Raw genomic sequence first — 24471 nt, 5'->3', positions numbered from 1 at the left:
AGCGTGAGGGACCATGTCTTATATTCCCATGCAGAGAAGCAGCTAAGATCAGCCCACTGGAAAACTCAACAGGCAACACCTACCATCTCAAAAGAAGGCTCATTTGATTGCAATTTAATTGCTTTGTTCTTCTCACTGGCCTTTGTAATTCCACCCCTCATTCGTTCCAAACACCCACTCCTCCAAGTGAAACCCTCTTGATTAAGTCATAGTTTTAGCACACAGTTCATTCACAGTTACAGTTCAAGGCAGATCTCATTTATGGACAGAGAAAGTCCTTGCGAGCTATCAAATAGAGATCTATGCAGTATTTGAGATCATTCCACAGACTGCTTAGGAGAGATTCATGACATACATCCTACCCTTCAGCTGGCCCCTTCCAGCATAACTATTGCCCCCGCCTCTTACAGGGGTCCCCGACTCCTAACCAGAGCTGCACTGCACTGATGTACGCTGGGAGTCCCCTCCCTGAAGCATTTCAATCCAAGCAGCAAAGCCCAGAGCAGAGGAGAAGATCAAGGTACAAGGCACAGCAGTGGCTGAGCCAGGAGAAGCACCACGGGCAGTGAATCAGCCCAGTGCCATAGACACCAGGCAAGGCTGTCCCAGCTAAATAAATCATAAGCTGGAGGGTTGTGAGGTTACCCAGCCCATGCCTGAGTCCCACATGGGGTTGCTATTGCTCACTGGAGACGTTTCCCAGATGAGCCCTACCTAACAAGGGCATCATCTGCTCTCGGCTGCTTCGTACATCAGCCCCTTCTTACCACAACTCGTGCTGAGCGCTTTTGCCACAGAGGCAGAGTGATAGGATGTGGTTTGTAGGGAGGCATTATTAACACTTTACCTACCTCAGCTACTTAAGGATATTGGGGTTTGTGTTCATTTCTCTTTCCCCCCCAGATTTTCTCTTCACCACACATTAGCTCATTCTGGTCTGGCTGTACAGCGCTGTAAGGACTCCATCAGCGCAGCGACGAGCACAGCTAAATCGCAGGACCGGACTCCCAGTGGGACCGGCACATTAAAGCCCATTGAACAACACTACCCACAGCCAGCTGGGAGACTTGCGCACAGCCACTTAATCATCTGTCCCCCATACTTAGGGAGCAAACCAACAGAAGAGAGGAATTTGAAATAATGTCAATGTCACCAGCAAATCGAATAAGTCTGTTCCAAACACACCACCGTATTGCACATCAAATGGCAAGGTCACTGTGCCCATCAAATTAAGTAAGTTACAAATAAATGCATAAAATAACAGAGCTCTTATGGTTCAGTTTGAAAAAGAAAAAAAAAAAAAGTTGATGAGAACAGGAAGCCATGGAGAGCTTAACTATATGCAGACACCTGAAAAACCCAAAGTGACAGCTAAAGCAGATGATCGAAGCCACTCCTTCCTCAATTCTCCCACCCTGAAAGAGAGAAAGTAACAGTCTTGTAAGTGAAAGGATGCAAAGTGTCTACAGGAAAAATAGCTGCAAAACAGAGGTAGCTAGAGATGGGTGAGAGATCTGGTCAGAGATACCAAACCTTAACCTCACCTAGACAAGCCGGGAAAAGCCACGGTCCCAGGCCTCTTCAGAGAGCAAAGCAGCGTAAGCAGAGTGGGTGGTTCTGCGGAAGCACCCACGCAAGCAGCGGAGCCCACCACATCGCAGCAAGTTTCGTAAGGCTGACACACCTACTCCGTTCCAGCACTGCTGCAGACCTTCCACAGGGCTCTGGCCTTACCTATAAATATCTCAGCAGAGTGACAGTGAGACATGCTGTTTTCTCTGCAAGATAATTGGTTTGAAAACTGCAAACAAACAAACAAACCAACTCAGCCAAAGCACGCAGGTAGGTCCTAGGCAATGTGTGCAGTTGCTTTATTCAGTAAAGGGGCTAACAGAAGGCCAAGGGCAGCTTTAGCGGCACCTGCACACCTTATTTAGAGAGTTTCAGAATAGACATGAACAAAAAATAATACTGTTTCTGTCCCACAGGAACTCAAGATTTCAAACAAAACATTTCATTTTCACACAGGGACAAACCCAAATCCTTGCAAAGTTTTTCATAAGACAGAGACTGGCCCCAAAATCACCAGCTGTCTAGTAATTCAAATACTTGCCCAAGATGGAAAATATCAATTCAAGATCTTAGTCTGCAACAGGAAAGACAAGACACTAGCATGCTGTGGTTCCTCCACAGCACGAAAGACAGTCCTATGCAGCTCTCCTGGGTAGATGCCCATCACCCCCCTCATCTTTGATGAAGCAGAATTCACCTTGGACCTGAGAAATCCTGCCAATAGAAGTTGCATAAATACAACCCTCTTCCAAAAAGCTTTTGTTTTGGTACAGACACATTTTCCGAGCACAGGCATTTTTGCTGGAAAACTCCTTACCAGCTCCAGTGACCTCTGCTCAGCACAATATGAATTCTGCCCCTTGCAAACATTCTTGAGAAGGTATCTTTTTTGGCGATCTTTGTTCCAGTAACACATGCTGCAGCCCCATTTACAATACCTCCAATGGCTGGAGATAAGGGCAGGAAATGCCTCTCGGCATTCCACACACAACGTTCCCACCCAGCTCCCTTTCCAGGCACTTTTACCATTGTTTGCTGAAAGATGAACAAATATTTTCCAAAATACACCTGAAGTAGAAACAAGGGCCAAATTCTGCATGCTTACTAAAGCAAATAAACCATACTTCAGCGCTTCCCTGTTTACCCAAGCAAAGCAACAAGCTTTCTTCATGGAATTAGGACTGCACCTTGGAAAGCACTGCAGGACACCACGAATCACAAGGAAAGGGGAAGAAGTGTGGTCTGCTCTGCTTGTCCATGTTTTATCCTTCCTGCATACATCTTGTTCTCCAGCAGCAAAGCCAGGGAGAGATGAGCAGCCTGCAGAGGGGAATGAAATGGAGGAGGGGAGCTCCATGAACACAGACACCTTCTGCTCCCAGATACATCAGGCCATTCTTCACCTGAGAACCAGAGTATCCTCAAAACAACCAATAAACAAAGGTCCAAAAGACCAGCGAGGACTCCCAGAAGGATACAGGTCAACTTCTCCCTCACTTGGGCATAACTCTCCTAGCACACTCCCCAGATCCCAGAGCCTCATGAAGACTTTGGCTCCATCGCTCCAGCTGCTTGTTTTCAGACGACCTAGTTTTTTCACTGTACCAAAAAATGGCACATCAACTTGTCATTGCACAAACTGGTCGCTCTAATTATAGCACAGCTACAGGCCCAAGCATTTGTTTACCTGTAGAGCAACACAGAAGTTGGCCATGTGGGTGTCTGTGGTTTGCAAAGCATTGCATTTTGGTTTCTGTTTTATTTAAAGAAAAGAAAAAAAAGTGCTGTTCCTCACGTTTGATTCAGTTCAGTTTCCATGAGCTCAGCAGTTCTGTTTCAAGAGGGGCAGAGCACATCCTGTGAGCCGCACGCACGAAAACACAACGGGGACAATAACGGCTCCATTTCAGGGGCCAGAAGGAAGGAGAGACGCTCACTATTGTATTGCACTCGTGTGATCACCCTTTTCACAGCGTTCCAGCAGAAGAGGGTCCACTCCAACGGTGTCAAAGATCACTCCCTATAAAGGGCATGCAAACGTTGGCAAACACAGTCATTAAAAAAAAGAAAAAAGTTTGCATTTCCTATACACTTTACTGCACCTTATTACAAGATTTGCCTCACCAAGTTCAAAAGGACTATTTTGGGGTGCTGGTTACTCACTTGCATTACAAGAAGAGATTCTGATTCTATGAAGTGACAATTTACCGAATCACTGGAGGGAACAAGTTGACTAAACTGTGCACCATACCACCAGCTCCGCCTGCTGATGCCAGGGACTAGCAGAGCCCTCGGTCTCATATAACAAATGCTTTTTCCCATTACACAATTTAGAAGCTGGTTCTTACATTCCTCGAAGAGGAAAACCATTGCTATAACATTGCTGAGGACAGAGTTGGATCCATTAAAACAGTCACATTGCCAAGTGATGACAGAAAGCCTCCTCATCTCCCTGTCAGGCAGTAAAGCAACAGCTAAGACACCCAAATCCTCCATCACATCTCCTCAAGGCTCTACTTAAAGCACAGCAGGAAACCAAAGCAGAACATAGACACTTGCAAGAGTCCTTCATTTAAGTGTCAACTGACTTATTTTTTTATTCCACTTAAAAAAAATAAACAAAAACTCTGACAGAGCAACCCTTGAATGGGATACCTTGAAATGAAATCGTAAGGCAACTAAAGAATTCTTCCAAGACATGCATCTTTCAAGCAAAGGTAAAACTGAATGCCTGCATATGTGAGTAGCCTCTTCTGAACTCAAGGAGATCATTCTCACTCACTGGATTGCTTGAGGGAAGAGACATTTGCAGGATCGGGCCCAGCTGATTAGGTGAAATGTCTGCATTTACAGCATAAAGTCAAGTCACTGGTAACAAAGAGTGACAGAAATAGCCCTCTCCTCCCTACCCAAAGTTAATCTTCTCTCAGCTGGACTTGGAAACCAAACAAGAAAGCCTATAGCAGGGACCTGAGCCCATAAGCAGCCTGTGGAGGGAGTGGCTGCCACATTTATTTAATTACCATCAATTCCTAGACCATGGCAAGGTGAGAAATTTCCAAATTTACCCCTTTTCCTTTGCATCAGGGCCCAGGCCATTCTGTGCCATTCCTACCCCCACAAAATGCTGGTCAACTAGCTGATTACAGCTCTTGTGCCAAACTGATCCTCCAAAAATGAAAACAGGCTCCTCTTTCGGACATCGCCCTTAGGCTCTTCACCGGTCATTGATGTGAACTGGCCAACAATCCAAATTCTGCATCGAGGTTAGGCTACCGGCCAGCATCTCACCAAGGTCTGGAGAAAGCTAGCAGGACAGTTTTCACTGCTTACTACTTGACAAGGGGAAGAGCTCACTGGCAGCGCAACAGCAGTAACACGATGCAGAGACAGCCCAAGAGTAGTGCCAGAAAGCCACCGAGAGTGGGAGGTGACAGATCGAGGGAGAGGCAGTAGCAGCAGAGAAAGAAAGAGGCAGAATTAAGCCACCCCTGGGGGAGAACCAGGCCAGGGACTCGTGGAGGGCTGCCCATGGGAGAGGGACCGTGGCAGCACCGCTGCAGTAACCAGGCACAAACTATAGTCCGTTCCTGCCCTGCTCGCAGTGCAGGTTTGGCACGTTAAAGGTTGTACAGTGTCATATCAAGAGGACAAGCAGCAGCTCCTAAGCCACCTAATGCTCTCCCCAGAGAAGCAAGCTCTCAGTCATTCCCTAAACGGTGTCACTGCTGAGCACGTAAGTGCTGTCAGGTTTGCCAAGACAGTCACCACCTTTGCAAGGTCTAGCAGGCCGTTCTCTGCACCAATCTGCAGTGCCTTAGGAAAATAGGAAATCAAAGCTCTCTGCTGTCCTAATGATGGGAACAGTAAACAGCAATCCCTGCTCTGAAGCAAGAATTTCCTTATCGGCGTGGGGTGCATCAAGACAAGAGATCTCCTTAGGAAGACCAGAGCTTGGAGCCAGCACTTCTTTCCTTATTACGGCATTGCTTCCCTAGCCTCCTGCCTCTTGGACAAGCGTTTCATTACAGCATCTTTAACACAGACAGCGTGTCAAGTTTTACTGCCTACCAGCCTGAACTGTTACAATCTTACACACCCGTAACAGAGGACCCAGCCATCAGCTCTTCCAAACAACAAAAGAAAGAGGATCAGCTACCAAGGAAGACCACGTGGCAGAGCAGACTGCAGACTGGGGAGAGGAACGCAAGGCACCCAGAGCTTCCCCAGAGACATGCCTGCCCCTCCAAGCAATCCTGGCCCGAAAACACTGATGTTTCCCCCCGCAAGGCTATATATTTCCTACAAATTCCAGGGGAGGGGGAAAAGAAAGACGACTCTCAGTGAAGGGTTGCAATGGTAGGTTACTTCAAAATGCAGCTTTTCCTAGACCCATGAAGGGTTTGCTTTGGTTTATTGAAACTGAAATTTATTTCTCTAATATCACAGCTGGACAGGTTGTACTACCACCCTTACCCAGATCTCTGTGCAATGACTGTAGCGCAGCTGGGCACCAACTACTGTCTGCTCTGGGATGTCAGGGCCAACGGCAATGCTGCAGTCAGCAAACTGCATCTGGGGACAGGCACATCTTGCATACTGCTCAAGGCAGCACGTTAAACAATGGCTCGACAAACACCTAGCCAGTACTTTCAAGATAACAATACAGCCAACCACTGTCAGGGGGCCAGGGGGATCCATAAACAGGCAAATGGAAGCAGAACAAGGTCACTTGCCTGAGTTCAGGCAGCAAAAGCACTGCAAGAGCTACAACCACCATCTCAGGCTGATTACCTCCCCTCCTGTGCTCCAGCATGCAACAGTGGGGAATGCCTGCTCATCCTGCAGTGCCACTCTGACAGCTCCAGCCATTGCTTCCGGGAACAAAATCTTCTTGCAGCACGCTGCAAAGCCCCAGAGCATCCCCAGTTAACCACACTGAAGAAAGAAAATTATGAAAGTTGTTGCTGCATGATTTATCTGGCATTTTAGAAGCCAACAGCTCCTTTTCTAACTCAGGGCTTCTACAGCCTTTTCGGCAGCACTCAGTGCCACTGAAAGAAAGGTTCCTCATGAAGGTGAAAATGGCAGGACACATTATTTGGAAAGAAAAAAAAAAAAAAAGAAAAGAAATCATCCAAGAAATCATCCAAGACCCCTTAAGGAGCACAACTCCTACACACTGTGCCTTGTTGCAAAGAAGTGAGGGGATGAAAGTCTTCCGGGCAAGAGATCTGATCAGAACTTGGGAGTTTCGGGAGAGATTCTTGGCTTTCCCAGAGGTTTCTTGTATGCAAAGTAAGTAACTTAATCTGTGTCCCAATTATCTTCTTAAAGCGAAGATACTGTTTTACCAGTCTGCAATAAAGGAAGTTACATGGCTGCTTGATGCAAAGGTAAATTTGGTGGTGAAGGTGTATCAGTGCAAATCATTTCCCTAGCTTAATGGAAGCCTCAAAATTTAAAGCTAAATTCTTCCCCAGAGGATCCAAAACATTTTGGTTTGGCCGTTTTATCTCCAGTTCCAGATAATCTCTCCCTGTTCACTGAGCTCTCTCCCAGCAGTGGAAATGAAATACAAGCAAGAAGAAAAAAAGTGAAAACAGCAAGTCAAAAAATCGCTTCTGAGCTGATGCTGGTAATAGAAAAATTTAAGTGCCTCATTCTTTTCTCCTCCCAACTGTTTTACTCTTAACAATATTGGCAGCTGCTTGAAGAAAGCCCCTTAGTATTTTCACTATACATTTCCTGTAAACACTTAACACAGCACAATATACATTCTTTTTCCTATCAATATTTCAACTGGGGCTTAGTTTCTTCGCTTCTTTAGAAAAGGCTTTCCATGCCAAGCAGTCCTCCCCCACGCTCGCAGGGTTGTAAACACTGCTCCTTCCAGTGGCACCTCGGTGACAACCAAAGCAAATCTGGGGGCGGTTTCCAGACAAATATATGCAGGCCATTAAGCAAGGTCCTGGCACGAGCTGGGGAGCTGTGCCTTTGGGTCCAGCCTGTACCAAACGTGGGCATCACCACGCTCACGGAGGGCTTCACGCTGTAGCGGGATGCGCGTCCAGGCACAGCTTGCATGCACGATTTCGGAGCAAGACTGAGCATTAAAGCTAGTCCAATTCCCGTCAAATGCTAGCATTTTTAATATTCAAACACTCGCCTCCCTCCACGTGGGTCTCTTCCAAAGCTGCTCCTTAGGCCCAAGTGCCACTGCAGGGCAGTAGGAGTAAGGGGCATTTTAGAAAGTCGCAATCTAGAAACTCAGTAGGGCAAATCTCTCTCTCTCAAGGCTGCTACTTTTCTACATTAAACTGTCCTTGCCTGGACAGCTTTTTTGTTTGTTTGTTTGTTTGGGGTTTTTTGTTTGTTTGTTTTTAGTTCAGGACGTCTATGTATATATTTTTACTGTTCATTAAAAGTTTGGGGAGGGGGGGTTCGCCCTCTCCAGTGAGCTGCAACAGCTCATTTTTATTCAATAGCACCTTATATAGACAGTCAGGTTTCTAGGCAAAGAGAGTTAAGATCCATTCCCGCATGTCCCCCCTCCATTTCTACCTTCAGAGTAGGCTGTTTCAGCCATGAGATTTTATATGAGGATTAGCTCCAAATCAGCATCTAGGTGCACCTTAATGAGTGTGCTGGCAGCTGTAAAACCGTTCCTCCAAAAACACGAGGCCAGACGCTCAGTATCCTTTTGCTTTTGCAGTATGCAATCTCCGTTCGCCTTTTGCTTTCGAGTCAGTGACCAGTGAAAAGCAAACACGCTGTGCTCTTGGTCACCAGCTTGCCACCTTGCCATTCAGAGAAAGGAGAGGGACACGTCGATGAGCATCGAGCTTGAAAGCGTAACTGTGATTCTGAATCAGAAACCAAGTCTGGGGCTTTATTTTAAACCATGCACCAAAACAAGCCATCCCCTTCCAATGCAAAAGGGAAAGCTCTATTTAACAGCCTGTAAAACTGCAGAGACCATGTGCTAATTGCACGGCTTCCTTTTCTTCTTATGTTAGGACTCCACTTTCAAACTATGAGCAAAATTCTCCCCTCTGACCCCTTTGGTTGTGCCAAGTGATAGGCACCTGCCCACGACGGCGACACACGAGCTCAAGGGCAGCACCACAAGACTCTAGAGAAGACGATGCTGAAGACAATGAATCCTTGAAGGAATAACATTTCCTTACATACCACTCCCTTCTCCCCTTTGCTCTCCCAAAGAAAAGTATCTGCTATCAAAATTTATCTCTAGCATCAGACGAGCAGCAGGATCCCTGCCCTTAGGCAAAATGGAAAGATCAGAAGTGGATTTCTGTGCAAACACAAGCTGAATATCTGACTTCCCCTCACCTGCCCATGCGCGGGCCCATCTTCTGAGCCAGGCGGTTAAATATTGAAGGAAAAGCATGCAGCAGCTCCGATTATGTGGAACAAAAATTAATTGAGGGCATAAGTCTCTGATTCAGCTCTCCATTTATTTTTCCACAGCACATTATATCTGAGTGCGGGTTGCAACGCAGACACCTGCAGGGAAAGCAGCCCACCCCATCTGTGACAGCAATATTACCTCCTTTTATTTGTCTTTCTGGTTAAATCTTCCGTTTTGGGGTGGGGGGGGTTGTTTTTTTTGTTTTTTGTTTTAAATCAGCACTGCCAACGGGCAGATGTGTGCAATGTTCCAGACCTGGATCCCCCTTCCTGACATTTTAAACTACAAATCTGGAGATCTGCAATTTGAAAAACAACAAAAAATTCCCCGCAAATAGACTTCAGACATGGAAAAAAACCCAAATTATTTTCCAGCAGAATCTCAGAACACCACTGCAAAAGCCCACACCCTTCCCTTCAGATATAAGCTAATGCCCCATTTTTCTGCACACCAGTCTTTGTGGCAGAAATCCTTCCATTGTTTAAAGCCATTCGCACACATTTTGGCCGATGGAAAAAATATCGGGAACAGCCCTTCTCTGGCACAGAAACGAGCTAGATAAGTGAATGGTTTTTCCACTTACAGTTTCTAGGGTACCTCAAGCCATGCCAACACGGGGAAATTTCATCGGCTGCTTGTGCAGGCTTCCAGCTATCGACATGAACGTGTCAGAGCACATCGCTTTCCCGGTGGGAATATCTGTATTGCGAAGAGGTGGCATTAAATCGGGAGTAGAGGTCCCATTTGCCCCCACATGCCTATGCAAACACCATAGGGTTATGCAGCTCCAAGACACGCTTGGGGATACCAGCATTGCCTCAGGGAATCACAGTACAGCGGGACTAAGCTCCCCTTTTTAAAAATTTCCCAGCTCCTTATACCACCAGAAAGCACTCCTGCCTCACTCTTCTCTTCTAAGGGCAAAGGTGTCATTCTTCCAACTTGACGGCAACTTCAGCCACAACGGCAGCAGCCAGTAAAGCCCCCACAAAGACCGTTAAAGGGGAGGACGGGGCAGTGCACGTTGCGGACTGCTGCGAGATGGGACAGGCACGCACCGACCTGCCGGCGCCCTGCGCAGCCCCTCTGGGCTCACCTCCAGGAACGCGTGCTCGCACTGGAGCTTGCCACACCAGCACTGACGTTGGGAGATAACAACTGCTTCAAAGATAGACCATAGCACAAAATGATTCAACTACCACCTGCACAGATCCAGGAAGGAGAGTGGGATGCATCAGCACGGAGAAGGGGCGGCACCTTGATGAGGCGAGAGAGCAGGAGCCAACATCGCGGAGCCCGGTAGCACCAGGCGCTTTGCCCCAGGCAACAAGACCAGTGTCACCAGGAGGCAGAACCGCCTCTTCGTCCTGGGCATCCAGATGCAGGAGCAGCTATACAGGGCAATCAGCGTGCCTTGAGAACAGAGGGTTAGAGAGACTGGTAGGAAAATGTGCTGTCAATGTGATGTGGAGCTTTTAGTTACTTCTGTGGTTGGCTTGGATACGACTGAAATGATTTGGAAGTGTCTGTTACACCCCTGACAGGAGGAATATTGATTCTGTGGGAGATTTAAGAGAGGCTGCTCTACCCAATCATCTGATTCATTATTTTTAAAGAGCAATTGTATTTAATTATTGCAAATTAAATGCCTTCAACTTGAATGCTTAAAGACACTGTTAAATATGTCTATAGGCATTTCAATAAACCTCAAAGATCTTAAAGAACATGAGAAGGGGCCTACTGACCCATCCTGAACTTGTCACAGAGCCCATATATCTGCTCAGGACAGTTTTATCCACCTGCCATTGATGTGCAGAGGTAGGACAGTCAGCAGGGTGTCCTGAGGCTTTGCTGGAAGATTAAAGAGGGGAGACTTTGAGAAAAATGAATTATCCACACTACAGTGCAGGGAGTTTTGCTCCATCAGGCTTCAACGTCTGGATTTGTTGTCTAAGGAGTTGCCCTCGTCCTGGTGAACTCTTCAATGAGTTTCATTCCAGTGTGAAACCACACACATGCTGCCCCTCCATTCCCTACCGTCCTCTCCACCAACCAGCTTCAGGAGATGGAGAAAGAAGCTCTGAAAAATTCATCCACTTGTCCACCTACCTTTTCCAGGTCAAGGTCAGCCACCAGCAGGTAAGAAGGGGGCCCTTCTTATCCTGAGGATGCTGAGCAGACAGTAACAGACCTAAAGCACAGATGGTCAGACTTCCCTCCAGTGTGCCGACAAGCAGCATCATATGTTACTAGAGGGTCTGGGCATGGGGTCTGTGCAGTGACGTGGCTGAGCTGACAATATGCTGCAGTGGGTTCGACTAACTCCTGCTCCCGAGGATGGCAAAGGTTTCAAGAGGCAACCGGTGGAAGAGGCTTTGAGCCACATAGCACCAGGCTGCTTGCAACAACGGCAGCAAAGATCAGCATCCCTACATATTGTTACTGCTTGGAAATGATCTGGACTGTCCTCCCTTGAAGCCTGAAGGAATGGTTTCAAGTGCACCTTCTAGAAAGTTTAATCATAATACTTTGAGGGGAGAAAGGATCCTTAAAGTGTAGATCAGCAGCTGCCTGCTGGACTTTGCTGAGGAAAAGCATCTCCGCTGACCTAACAGTTCCACCACAACCTATCTTCTACCTCTGTCCAAGCACAGCTTCAGAGTAACTTACCTTTGATGAACACCATCAGATTTAAACAAAACACAGCTTTTTGCAGCTAACATCACCCGTTTCAGTCTTAAATCAAACACCCAGAGCAGTCTGTCACTGCCTTGCTTGCAAGGCAGATTTTATGTTTCTAAAGTACCTTATTTTTAGGCGCAGCTATCAACCCATACGTCACTATACATGCCCTACTTTCTGTGTTTTCTGCATCTACTCTAGGTCACATTCAGAGATGGGATGTTGGTTTGACTCACTGGTCTGACAATATAGTTGCCCTTATATCCAATTTCATCAAATATCTACAATTTATTAGTTTGAAAATATGGTTTAGGATACTTCATCTTAACCTGATTACCAGCACAATACTAGAAGTGCTGGTATTGCTTTTCCTCCTTGTCTGTCTAGTTCTTACATTGCCTTTGCCACTTCCATGATCACAAATACTAGGGCTTCCTTGCCACTGGCCAAGGAGAGACAAGGTCTCTCTCCTAGTCCACCCGTGAGTATGAGGCTTAGGTAGCCTTGTGCTCTGCCTTCTCTGTGTGCAGCCATGCCAGGACGTGCACAGAGGTAGACTTCACCAGGGAAGAGACTCTTCCCAAAGGTATTGAAATTTAGGGGCCCAAACTCCAGCTGAGAGGAACAGTGGTTCTTAAGGGCAAGGGGCCTGAGGGCACTCTTTCGGGAGGACTTTCTGTGCACAAGTATCTACCCTGCTGTTCTGTAAGCTCCTCAACAGAATACTTTTGCTCTAAGAAGCAGTCTCACTTGGATGGCAGAAAAATCAATGCTTTGATAGTGAAAGTCAAATTAAGGTAGCAGAGGCAGCTTAAATCCAGAAATTTGACTGGGCAGACAGTGGAGATGGTCCTTTTGTACCGCTCTCACCTTTGCTCTCGCTTTGGTGGGCTAAACAAGTCAGCAAGAAAAGCCTGTCCGGTACGAAGCCACTCTTAATTTCACACACAACATGAACTCTTACCCAAGACATCAGTAATGAAAAACCAAGTCCCATGCAAATCCCCAAACCTCAGCTTAGCACCATGAAGTACAGAAAATGCTGATGGATATTACTAGAGACTTCACAGCCAGTGAAGCGTCTAGACAACCCATGGGGCTCGGGTTATCCTTGGTCTTTCGCTTTTACCAGGTATGTGACCCGTGGGGTACTTAGCAAGTAACCAAGCAGAATTTGTGCCAGTGTAACACTGCCAACATCTGATATTGCTATGTGGAGCCACCACAGAGCAACGCCTGATGCTTGGGTTTTTCCCATACAGGTCACTGGAGGCTGCCATGACTATGCCGTAACATCGCATATAGTGCATGGGACCAAATTAAGGCAACAGGCACAGAGGAGCAAAGCTGTGCATCTCCAACCCTCCCTCCTAGGCTGATCCCCTCTCTTCTTTTTCACAAATACTGAACCTGTTACTTCTGCCCCTTCCAGCTCAAGGGCAAAGATGTAGGGTGCCGAGCGGACCCCTCCCCTACAGAGTGGGGAAAAGAGCTAATGAGCAAATTCACACAGGAGGCCTCTTGGCAACACAGGGTGAGAGAAAAGGAGGGGGAAATTGCTGCTTGCTTGTTTGTGTGTACTTAGGGTGGCATTTCCAGCCCTGTAATTGTTGCATAATGAATTTAGCAACGGAGTTCAAGAGCTATGATTCATTCAGGCCAAAAACCATGAGTCAGCCCCCAAAGAATCATGAGATGTTAAAATTATATACATTTAATTTGAGCTTGACAAATACGAAGGAGCAATATAACAGCACAGTGTTTCTGCACAGCTCAAAACATCATGCAAATATTCCCACTCCTCCTCCGAGCAGACGCAAGACGAGCACAGCGCGAGAGCAGCGAGTCAGTCTGCCATTGCAAATAATTTACACCTGCCACCTATGCACAGCTCAGGTTATCAGCCCAGCTTTGAACGAGGCACCTGATGCTCACTCTCAGCTAGTGCTCAAACTGACTCACCAGGGAAAGGTGATAAGGTCCCATCCAGCCCAACAAAAGATCCTGGCACAATCTTTTTGTGGACCTCTGGGGAGGTGAGTGCTGGAGACTCTTGTTTCTTTGTGTGCCACCAACACAAAGGCTGGACCGAGGACAGGGGAGGGGAACACGAATTGTTACGGGGAGCTGGCCTTCAAGGTTTCAAAAACAAACCACAGAGCTGGGGGTGGAAAGGCAGTGCAGATCTCCGCAGGGGATACAGCAAGAAACAGGGCCGAGTTATTATGGAGAAGGATGCCCAAGCTACAGTCATGCTGATCAGCAGGAGGCAGCACGGAGAAGACTCAGGAAAAATAAGATATTTTCCGACCTCTGTTGGGTGATCAGGCTTACACCATGTCCTGTATTCTGTGCTTACAGAGCTTGCATATATGGAAAGAAAAGTTATTTTGAAATGAGATAGGGTGCGAATTCAAAGCAGAACGACTATTCTGGGTTAACTCCCCAGGTGGCTTCTCAGTCTAGAGCGACAGTACCTTTTTCTAGTTTAATTCACTTCAAAAATAGACTAGGCCAATGGTTCTGATCTGCAAGGCCATGGTAGCTGGCCTACCACTTCTAGCGTATCTTTAATTAGAACCTGGATATGGGGACATGGTGGTCTCCAGGATACAGATTTGGCAGTCCAAATCTGGAAACATTGTATTAACCTAAACTAGGAAAAAAAACCCCAAACAATCGACTCCAGGAGGGTCTGCACAGAGACCTATTCCACAGGAGCTGCTGCACAACCACTATTCGTACTACTGACACACGCAGACAAACTTCACCTTCTCCTCCCTCTTTGGAAAACAGAGGGATAGTCCATGCAATGCACTCTGAGAGCTATAAAACAAACAACAATACATTAAACCTGCAATCTGTACTTTGCACGGAAGCAAAAGCCTTCTTGTGAAAGCCATTTTTGTTTGAGGTTTATTTGAACCCACCGTTCATGAAACTTCTATTTGGCCTCATTAATCACGGCCTATCAAACAGTTTCAAATACAAACAGAAAAACGCACCTGACAACTGCACTTCTTGTTTTGTCCTGCTGCTAGTGGAATTATGGAAAGCCATAAAGCAGTAATGCCAAGCCACCTTTCTGGTGCTTTTCAACCAGCTCCCATGAGATGAAGTCAGCTATCTATTCTGGAGAGAGGGGGGGGGGAAAAAATATCACTTTCCCTGCCAACTAGCAATACTCGAGGAAAGCACATAACATGGAGCCGTGCAAGAGGAAGAGCATTCCAGTGAAAGCAGAAGGAAAGACATATTCCTCACCCGGCTCGCAGCATCACTGGTACCCCACATCATTACTTGGATGCTGCCCCTAGAAGCAGGGACGGCCAAGCCACGTTTGCCAGAGGCTTTGCGTGCCAGACTCCCACCTGTGCCTGTAGAGCTAGGAATCGCGCAGCTCTCCTGATCCACGTCAAACCACGTCACGTTTGTTTGCTTCGTATGGGTATTACAGCTTAGTGTTCCTAGAGCTATTCTCTTTTTCTAGGTGCTTCTGTGGCTCTGTTGACCACAGCATCTATGCGCTTTTGCAAGACTTGTAAGCAGAAGGTCCATCAGGAAGAAATGCGTTACTTTGAAAGCAGTATTTGCCCCAGCTAGCAGCGGTGCTGAGGGGCGCTGTTGAGTTCAGACTCATCCGTCTGGCTGCCACTTCCACCTCCTGCAGTGACAGACCTGCCACGAATGTCGCGGCACACGCCAGCAGCCACGCGGTGACAGGATGGAAAGGAACGGGCCACCACCATTTGCCAGCAGTGCCAGTTCTCTGCTGAAAATGGACAAGCACAACCTCAAGTCACCTTTGCCATCAACAAGTTCTCACTGCTGAATGCTTTCCAGTTCTGCCATGAAACTTGGGGTCTAGTGCTCATTTCTCTCCTCTCCTTTCTCCCCCAAAGTTTGATAGCTCTTTCTACAGCCCTTCTTCTGTGCTGTCTGCTCACGTGGAGCAGAAAGTATCCTGATTTCACAGGGGAAAACGGACAGAGTCAGCAATTCACATGCACAAACTATTACCTGCTCCTTGCTGCTTCTCCCAGAGGTAAGGGAAACTGTGCTCGTACGCTGAGCAAAGACGTGAACCACAGCCACGCACGAGCAGGGCCTGCAGCAGGAGTGGACTTTTTCTTACTCAGAGCTGGAGTCTGATTTCCATCCAGATACCATGGCTCCCCCACACCTCTACCCCAGCCAGCAAAGTGCACGGGCTCTACTGTCATTTCAAGAGCGTTGCTTAAAAAAAAAAAAAAAAAAAAAAAAAAGAGAGAGAGAGAGAGAGAAAGGAGAAAATGTGTTGGACAGCAAAAAGCGGCAGTCTACAAGTGAACGTGCCACAAGCAGCAGGCACATTTCAGCGCGTGGCACAGCTGGTGCCGGTCGGTAACGGTGCATGCAGAATGGCGCTGTCTAGATGAATGAGCACGGGAGCACGTGGCACAGAGATGAAGACAGACAAGCAGATTAACAGAAGACGACAGATTTCTAGTAAGATTGCGATAAGCCTCTTTAAACATCCCTAAAGGATGAGCCAGCTGGCAAGGCCATCCTAGGAGGTGGTATAACTTGACTAACAGCCTTGCAAAAAACGAACAGCTGACCCCTTTCACACATCCCCACTTACTCCTGCAGCTCTTTAAGCAGTGAGAGATGCACATGCGATGCCTGGATGCTTCTACACCTGCATTTGCTTGCAGCCCACAATTACAGTCTTCCTAGCACAGGAGAAACCAGCCCTAAACTATTTCCAATACGCAAACAAGAACTGAGGTCGGGCTGACCATTAGCACCGGCAGAACAAGCTGCCCTCCTGTTCCTCCTCCAGAGCAGCCACCAGCCTGGCCCCGCTGTTCGGCACGTCCCGCCTCGCGCGTGCGGCTGATCCAGACGTCCCCAGGCCACCACCCTGCCCTGCCCCGCGCGCGCCGGCAAACGTACCGGAGCAGCACGGAAACCTCGGCAGCGGCTGCGGGGGAAGCCTCGGGCAGGCTCCGCCGGGCTCCCCCCAGACCCTCCTGCCCCAGCGGGCTCTGGGCAGGGTCCACGGCCTCCCAAACCACCATGCCAAAGCACGCGGTTTCACTCTGCAGCGAGGAAGAGGAGGGGAGGGCTGTCTGCAGGGCAAAGTGAGCTGGAAACGTTAAGATGTTCAAGCTTTGTTAAGAGGCAAGACCTGTCAAGCAGGGAAACTCCTGAAGACGAGCAGGACAGGATTAGTGGGTATGATGAATGGAGAGAATTTACTACGTCCAGTTTCCAGCGCTATGACAAAAATCTGGAAGTATTTGAAACAAAGCAAATATTACCTGGGGCAGCAAAGGGTTTTCAAGTGATGAATAACAGCAGTCAGTTTGTTTGATATCAGGCAAGATTCTCCTTCTGAGCGCTTAGGCCAATTAGCTGCTGATATAATTTGCCAACTGAGGTCACTGAATCATCATTTAGCTGTTCCAAATGAGACAAGATGAACTATAGGCCAATTTTCATCCTCCAGCTGAATGAGTGATTCAAAATAGTGGTTCCTAAATATCTGGCAGAGAATTTGGCCTGCTGGATTTGAGACGATAATTTTTTTTTCCCCAAAAAGAGATTGACCTCTTTCAAGCCTAAGAAACTAATTCAGTAAAGATATAGGACCTGATTTTATTATTTTAACCTTGTTTTACAACCGTTAAAAACCAGACAGCTGCCAAACTCAAGTCAAACATAGACAGATAAAAGCAGAAAGGAGAATCAGACCCAAAATCAGTTTAAGGAAGGTCACAGTCCAAACCCTGCTTTGTCACAGGAAGACAAGCTGCGTTTGTTAGGATGGAGATAGGAAAGGAATAACATCCCCAGAAGACCTTTAGCACAAACCCTATATTTTCACGAGTTTATAAGATAAAAATGAGACACCCCCTCATTCACAAAGGCTTCATTATTTGGTAACCTCAGACTATGTAACCAGTATTCCAGTAAACACCGGTTGGTGTTTTTCTTCTTACTGGATGAAATGTGCCTAGAGGCAAGAGGCATTTTATAAATTATTAAACCAAGTAAAAATAACGTTCCAACAAAGTGGCTGCAGAAATGATACAATGCGACACAGACACCAAGGAGCTGGTACAACTGGTACCAGCACAGTCACACGGAGTCATTTTTCTAACACCCAAGGACCGGACAACAAGACATTGTTAGAAATGAGCAGTCTGGACAGGCAGTCTTGACAGGGGCTAAAAAAAAAAAAAGCAGTATCTCAGTATTTCATCATAGCCATCACACATACCTTAAGTTCAACACTTTAAGCCTCATTTTTGTTAGGAAATACTCATTTATGTCTTTCAGTCAGAAGAAAAACAAGTATTATTTTTTCAAAAGAGATCTCAGGACCTGATACAAAACCCATAAAAATGAACTAGTAAGAGTATTTGCAAAACCATCCACAGTTTTTGATGCAACCCTTACTGTAGAGATTAAACAAGGAAGGGAAAAACATAAATAAAAGGTATTCTTTGTACTCAGGATTTAAAAAGTTAAGTCTTTTACAATGAACATGATCTCTCTCCAGATTAAACTCAGCTCCGGATTGAAAAAGACATTCAGTTTTCTGCAATAACAACACTTGGCCCTTCCATCTGTGAAAAAGCACTTAGCATTAATAGCAAGGCTCAAGACACCCGTGTCCAGGAAGGCTGGGTCAAGGTGACAGCTAGGGCAGCTGAGCCAGTCACTTCGCTGGAGGGTCCCTAAGCATTGGCGAGGGAACGCAAGAGGGCTCCAACTGAGAGAGCTTCATTTTCCAGGTTTGTAAACTTTGTGCTTTCCTTAGCAGTTTGGGGGGGGGGGGGGGGGGGAGAAAAAAAAAAAAAAGAAACAGTTCCACCGCTATTCCATTGTAGTTTGAAACCTCCTCCTCCTTGTGCAAAGCTACCACAGTGGAGAAGAGACCTTTTTGCATAGGTATGTGATGATAAAGCATGAACTTGTGTTCTCACCAACAGTCAACCAAAAGCATCTCTCGAATGTCACCGACACCCCACACCCTAGAGCTGGAAGGGCCAAAGTCACGGCCGAAGGTAGCCTTCCCTGGCCAGATCTGAAGGAGACTCTCTCCGTGAAAGACCTTCACCATGTCACAAAGAAAGCCCGCAGTTGCAATCCTGGTGTCATTCCAGGAATTATGGTTTCATATGATTATATTAGCTCAAGTATTTTTTTCCCACACCTGAATTATGCCAGAAGAGAGAGAATTTCTAAATACAATAAGCAAAACCCATCTGTGAACAAATGCAAGGAATTCAGGTCCTTGGCTTCTTGGGGTCTGCATGACTATCCACTGCAGAAATTAATGATGTGCACTTAAACACCGAAGCCAATCTTTCAATGGAGTAAACTGCCTGAAAGGAGTAATTACGCCCCCATTATTAGATGCGTTGAAGATAATGCTAGACAAATTTATCGAGGGATTAGCCTGGTGCCTTATCCTCTTCGAGGAAGGAACCCGAGTGCGTTATTGAAGCGGTCCTTACCAGCCCGGCCGGGGATCGCACGGCGCTGGAGTTACCGAAACTCTGCGGCGTGACTGCGGTCGGGGCCGGCTGACCCGCGAAACGCCCCCCCGGCCCTCCGCGCCGCGCGACCCGAGCGCGCCGAGCTGCGGCGGCCGGCGCGGGGCCTCGCCCGGGGCCGCGGGGGCCGCGGGGCTCCCGGGGAGAGCGCTGCCGCCCCGGCCGGCTGCAGGCGGGGGGCCGCGGCGGCGCCTCCGCGAAAACCCGCGCGGGCGCGGGGGCCCCGCAGCCGCCCCCTTCGCCGGCCCCGCTCCGCTCCGCGCCGCGGCCCCGCACTCACCCCGGCAGCTCCCGCGGCGCCGCGGCCCGGCACCATCCGCGCTCCGCAGCCCCCGCCCGGCTGCGCCCCGGCTCCGGCTCCGGCTCCCGCTCCCGCTCCCGCTCCGGCCCCGGCCCCGGCGGCGGCGGCTCCGCCCCGCGGTGGGCGCGGCCGCGGAGGGGGCGCGGAGGCGCCGCGCTGCAGCCCGCCCCTGCGCGGCGCGGCAGGTGCGGCGGCCCCGGCGCTGCTGGGAAAGCCGCGGCCGCGGGGCTGCCCCCGCCGACGAGCTCGCTGGAAGAGCGAGCCCCTCCTGCCCGCACTTGTCTCCAAGTCCGGGAGGCTGCCGCCACGCCTCGTCTTCCTGAGGCTGCCGCGGGGGCTCGGATAAGATTCGCCCTTAATTCCGCCCGCGCGCAGGATGCTGCTGCCTGCGCTGAAGCTGTGCGGTCTGGCGAGGACAGCCGGCTCCGCGGCGTGGAGGGATGAGGCCGGCGGCAGGTTCCTGTCTGCCGCGACGTGCGCCGGGGCCGGGGGAGGGGTCCCGGCACGTCTTTTGAGGAGAATTAAAATCAACCCCCAACACAATGTAATATCAATCTCAAGCTTTTAAAACACACTGGCTGATAAATACCATTCCGGAAATACGCCTCATGCCCATTTTATAGATGGACAAAAAGGGGCAGAGAGAAGGGTCTTTGCCTGGAGAAGGACCCAGGCACCAGAGCTAGGACCGAAGCCAAGAGCCCCCCTGAGCCAGGGAGCGGCAGTCGTTAGCCCCTGCTCCACCTCTGAAAGAGCCTAACGCGGGCTGGGAGCAGAACAGAGAGGAGGGTTCTTCATGCTGCCTTCAGATACGGCCTCGGTGTCTGGGAGCGGTTGCCTTTTCCAGCGTGAAATAGGTTTCAGAAGGTTTGAAGGACTAATTGGTATTGGCCTTATTTTCCTCTGGAAAAGGGCCTCCTCCCAGCCTCTGGGCTTAAGATAACAGGTCTGCAGTCCTAAAATTAGGAGCAGTACTAATTCCAGCCCTCCACCTCAGCTTTATCCCCCTTTGCAATTGGGAATGACCCTTCCAGCCCCACCTGCTCTTGCCGGTTCTTCCTGCAGACAGGCACCTTTAGCTTTTTTGCTGGTCGGTCCCTTCCCGCTCGCTCGGATGGCTCAGTTCCTAGCACGTTCAGCCTTACACGGATCAGTCAGAAAGGAAATATTTCAAAGAGCGTGCCAATGTGGCAGGGAGGAGATGGGAAACCCATCTCAGATTGTCCCTTCGCCATAATTCAGAGAAAGGACTTCCGCTCAGCTCTTGCTCTGCACCAGGGTGATTGCTCTAACCATCAAGCTGTGGGATTTTGTTGAAATGTTCTAGCTCAATAAATACCTTTTGATTTGAAAGGTGACTCGCTGCTTTAAACAGGAGGCATCTTAATGGGTGGGTGTTTATGGGTGATGAATCTGGCTCTTTGTGATATTACGTAGGTGTGAAGTAGGAACCAGAGTGTGAAAGTCTATTTAAGGCAGGACTTTCCTCTGGTGGGTTTCACACAGATTTCACAAATTGCTGCTGCAACATGGCAGAACTACATTTAAAGAACCACCAAACATATTCGTTAGAAATAGCTCCATCAGGAACAAACAAAAAAGTAGATGATTCAGGAGTCTCATTCAAAAGGCAACTGGACTGTGATGGCGCAGAGCAAGGTCCCCCGTGGATGCCATGCTGTGCTCTCCGTGCTCTCCTCTACTCTCCTGAGTGACACGTGGTTCTCCTTAGCTGTATAAGCTTGTCTTATCCGATACATCTGTAAATACAAAAATCTGGAAAGCAAAGCTGATGAGAAGGAAATATATTGATGTCTTTCTTCTCACTGGATCTGCAGATGCTACGTGGAAGCAATCTACTTAGGAAACTTTGTAGCCAAGTTAAATGTTAGTTACAAATCTGGATCTAGATCTTAGATCCTGCCCATTTAGCAACTTTGGCAACCTTGGGCTTTGCAGGGCAGTGAAATCTTTATAAAGTGCGGGTCTGGCAGGGGAGTCAGAGCCTGGGGCTCTGGAGAGCCAAGTGACTTTGGGCGAGACACTGAAGTCCATAATTCACTTGTCTGTTAAAGTGTGTTGCAAGCATAGCTGCTTTCTGAGGCATGTATGGTAATTACGGGGGGAGTCATATAAATAAATTGGCTCTATGCCACACCAGTGAGTCAGCATGAAGAGCTGAAACAGTTACAGGACCAAAAAAAAATTTAAAAAGACTCATTTTTCTGCTCAAAGGGGGGTATGAACATTGCAATTGGAAAGATAAAGCTGGCTGACACGGCAGGAGACTCCTGCGGTGCCAAACCCCCACAAGGGTAGAAGGTGAAGAACGTCCTGGTTAAGGGAGGCATGAGCATTTCACAGAGGATCCAGGAGCATTCGTGTCACGTCCTGTTTTGCTGGGAAATCAAAGCTCTTGATTGGGTTGCCAATATAAAGATTTGGAGATAGAAGAGAAATACAGTTTCTGTTTGTTTTTAATGCAGTCAGAATTTGCTGTGTCAGGATTTCATGGGGGTTTTTTTGGTACAAACTAAAAGGAGTGTTTTGTGGGTTTTTTTGTCTGAACAAAAAAGCTATTTCAAAAAAGTAAGGTTTCTTAAAAAGCACCACTAAAATATCCACTCTTTTCAAAGACCCAGCTCCTAGCGTCTCCTTGCTCATCCACTGTTCAATCCAATTTCACAGCTAGTTTTTGGTCTCTCAAATTCCATTCTTTAGCAAGTTCACTATGCACTGGAAAAAATTTCACCCAGGTCTAAGAACAGGATTTTTCTCTCCTGTTTTCATAACATTCATTCCATCTAAAAAGCTTTAATTTCCTAGTAAAGTTTGCTTTTCATGATCTTCCACCATCTCTTGATTTATTTATTTTTTCAGCTAAGGGTCGCTGTAACTACAAAGCAAGACTGATGGCAAGAAATTAAAAAAAAAAAAGGCCTCAACCAGCTTCAGCTAGACTATGCCTGTACCTAAAAAACTACCCGGATGAGAGTGAACCTTTACGACGCCCAGGAGCACCCTCAATAGCTGGTGCAAAGCAACGCTGGGCAGAGCTCCTGGGTGACATTTGGCAGCACGGTAAGGGCCGGGGAGCCCAGAGCAGCCACGGGACAAGCGGCGAGGACAGAAGCTGTTTGCAGGCAGCGACACCGGCTGTATCACACAAGGGGACTAGCAGAGCGGCGGAGGCAATACGAGCTGGGGCAGGGGGCTACAGGAAGGGCGGAGATGAGGACGTGAGATGAAGCTAGGAAACCAGGAGGAAATAGGCAGAGACCACGTCTTCGTCTTGACGGTGAGGACAAGACGCTCTGAACGAAGACGGCAAGAGGAGATCAGTGAAGTGGCTCGAGGGGAATTGTGCTGCGGCAGAAGGGGAAGAGCCCTGCAGCTGCAGGGTTTGGGGTTGTCTACAAGGAAGCAACAAGGGGCGAGAAAAGCGAACAGTGACAGTGATCAAACCAGGAGGCTGCCAGCAGCTAAACGTGATCTTAGAGGAGAATATATGAGCAAAAACACTGACAGTTATTTACTGTAAAAAAACAGATTCAAGGCCTTGGAAAGCACTGAGGTTGATGGGAAGGATATTGAAAGTCTTACAGATGGGCACATGGAATTACCAGAAGGTGACTGAAAAAGGAAAATTAGAGGAAGGAAATTGGTAGGAGAAATGGCACAGGCGGACACAGGAGAATCTGAAGCAGCAGCAGAAATGCAGGATTAACAGAGAGATACAGAAGCAGATCTGGGATATTCACAGAGATTTCAGTAAAGGCCATGGGAGGAAATCAAAGACTAGATGAGCGGTCGTACACGTCTGCCTCTGAGGAGGTGCTGGAAGGTCAGCAGCAGCAGAAAGAGAACATGTGTAGTAACAAGAGAAGTCAGCAAAGACAACCAATCTCTCATACTTGAAGCATCAAAACAGTAGAAATTAGCTTTATGGTGGCTTGCAGGAGTGGCCCTGACCTTGGGGGTGACTGTTTCATCAGCACTAGGAAAACATAAGCCAAATTGCAGCATGGAGCAGTAAAATGGCACAATGAGTTCCCAACAGTCCAGCAGTGTATCCTCACCAATATAAGAAAATTAAAACTTGGAATGGAGCCAATGGCAGTTTGAACCTTGTAAAAAATGCCAAAAGAGAAAGAGATTAATTGATCAACCCCCAGTGTTTGTAAGATTCATCCTTATCAAAGGCTGGCATCCATTTCTCCTTTTTACTTTCCATGGACACAGAGGCCAGCTCTCTCCCTTTGCAAGAGAAATGTTTTATAGCAGCTCCAGCGATGATACTGACACACAAAATAAAATCCAGTAATAAGATCCAGGACTTTAACAGAGGAAGGACCATTCACAGGCAGAGAGGCCAGGAATCATTTTGGAGAGTAACTCTCTCCAGCAAAGAGTCAGACCCAGGTAGACCTATGGCTGTACTGCAAGATTTCATGCCTTAACAGGAAAGAAATATTACAGAGTGATGGGCTAAGATCCACAGCTTGCAACGTTACCTGTTAAAATCCCTGTGGTTAGGAGCTGGCCATCTGCCCAGCGTTGAATGTGAAATTGTATTCACATTATTATCGGTATGTTCTTCTTCATCCTCGACCTTCTGCTGCATTCGGTTCACCAGTTCTGGGGAGCAGAGGGAAGAGGTCCAGTTTGGTGCTGGTTTCCTCCTCCCAACGCTGCACAGAGGCTGCAGTGACAAACGCAATGATGCTCCCACCGCGCTGGAGCGCTGCCCACCAGGAGCAGCAGACCTTCAGTAACAGTGTCGTTAATCTCAAGATTAATCCCCACATCTTTTCCTAATGCTTAAAGTGCCCCTGCTGTGGCCTCTCTCATGCTACAGAGAAAGACAGAAATGTGGGGGAGTCACTGTTTTAGTGTCTCTTGGCCACTTTCTTGGGGAAGGAGGAAGACCTGGA

The 24471-nt window shown here is 47.9% G+C and overlaps 1 protein-coding gene across 3 annotated transcripts in view; it reads right to left on the bottom strand.

Moving 5' to 3' along the window:
* PPP1R16B (protein phosphatase 1 regulatory subunit 16B) overlaps nt 1-24471 on the bottom strand; it is a 93331-nt gene that overhangs the window by 49570 nt on the left and 19290 nt on the right. The window contains exon 1 of one of the 3 annotated variants that reach the window (XM_064521406.1): nt 19517-19639. The exons of 1 other annotated variant lie outside the window; for it this stretch is intronic. The gene's annotated coding sequence lies outside the window, so the exon portion shown is untranslated. Of the gene's footprint in view, nt 1-9587; nt 9705-19516; nt 19640-24471 lie in introns of those variants that run through there. One more of the 3 variants, XM_064521407.1, reaches the window with a different exon arrangement.

Source organism: Dromaius novaehollandiae, chromosome 16 (assembly GCF_036370855.1).
Source record: "Dromaius novaehollandiae isolate bDroNov1 chromosome 16, bDroNov1.hap1, whole genome shotgun sequence".
Classification (NCBI taxonomy): Eukaryota; Metazoa; Chordata; class Aves; order Casuariiformes; family Dromaiidae; genus Dromaius; species Dromaius novaehollandiae.
Note: the sequence above shows the minus strand (reverse complement) of the source record. Positions and strands in the feature narration are given on the sequence as shown.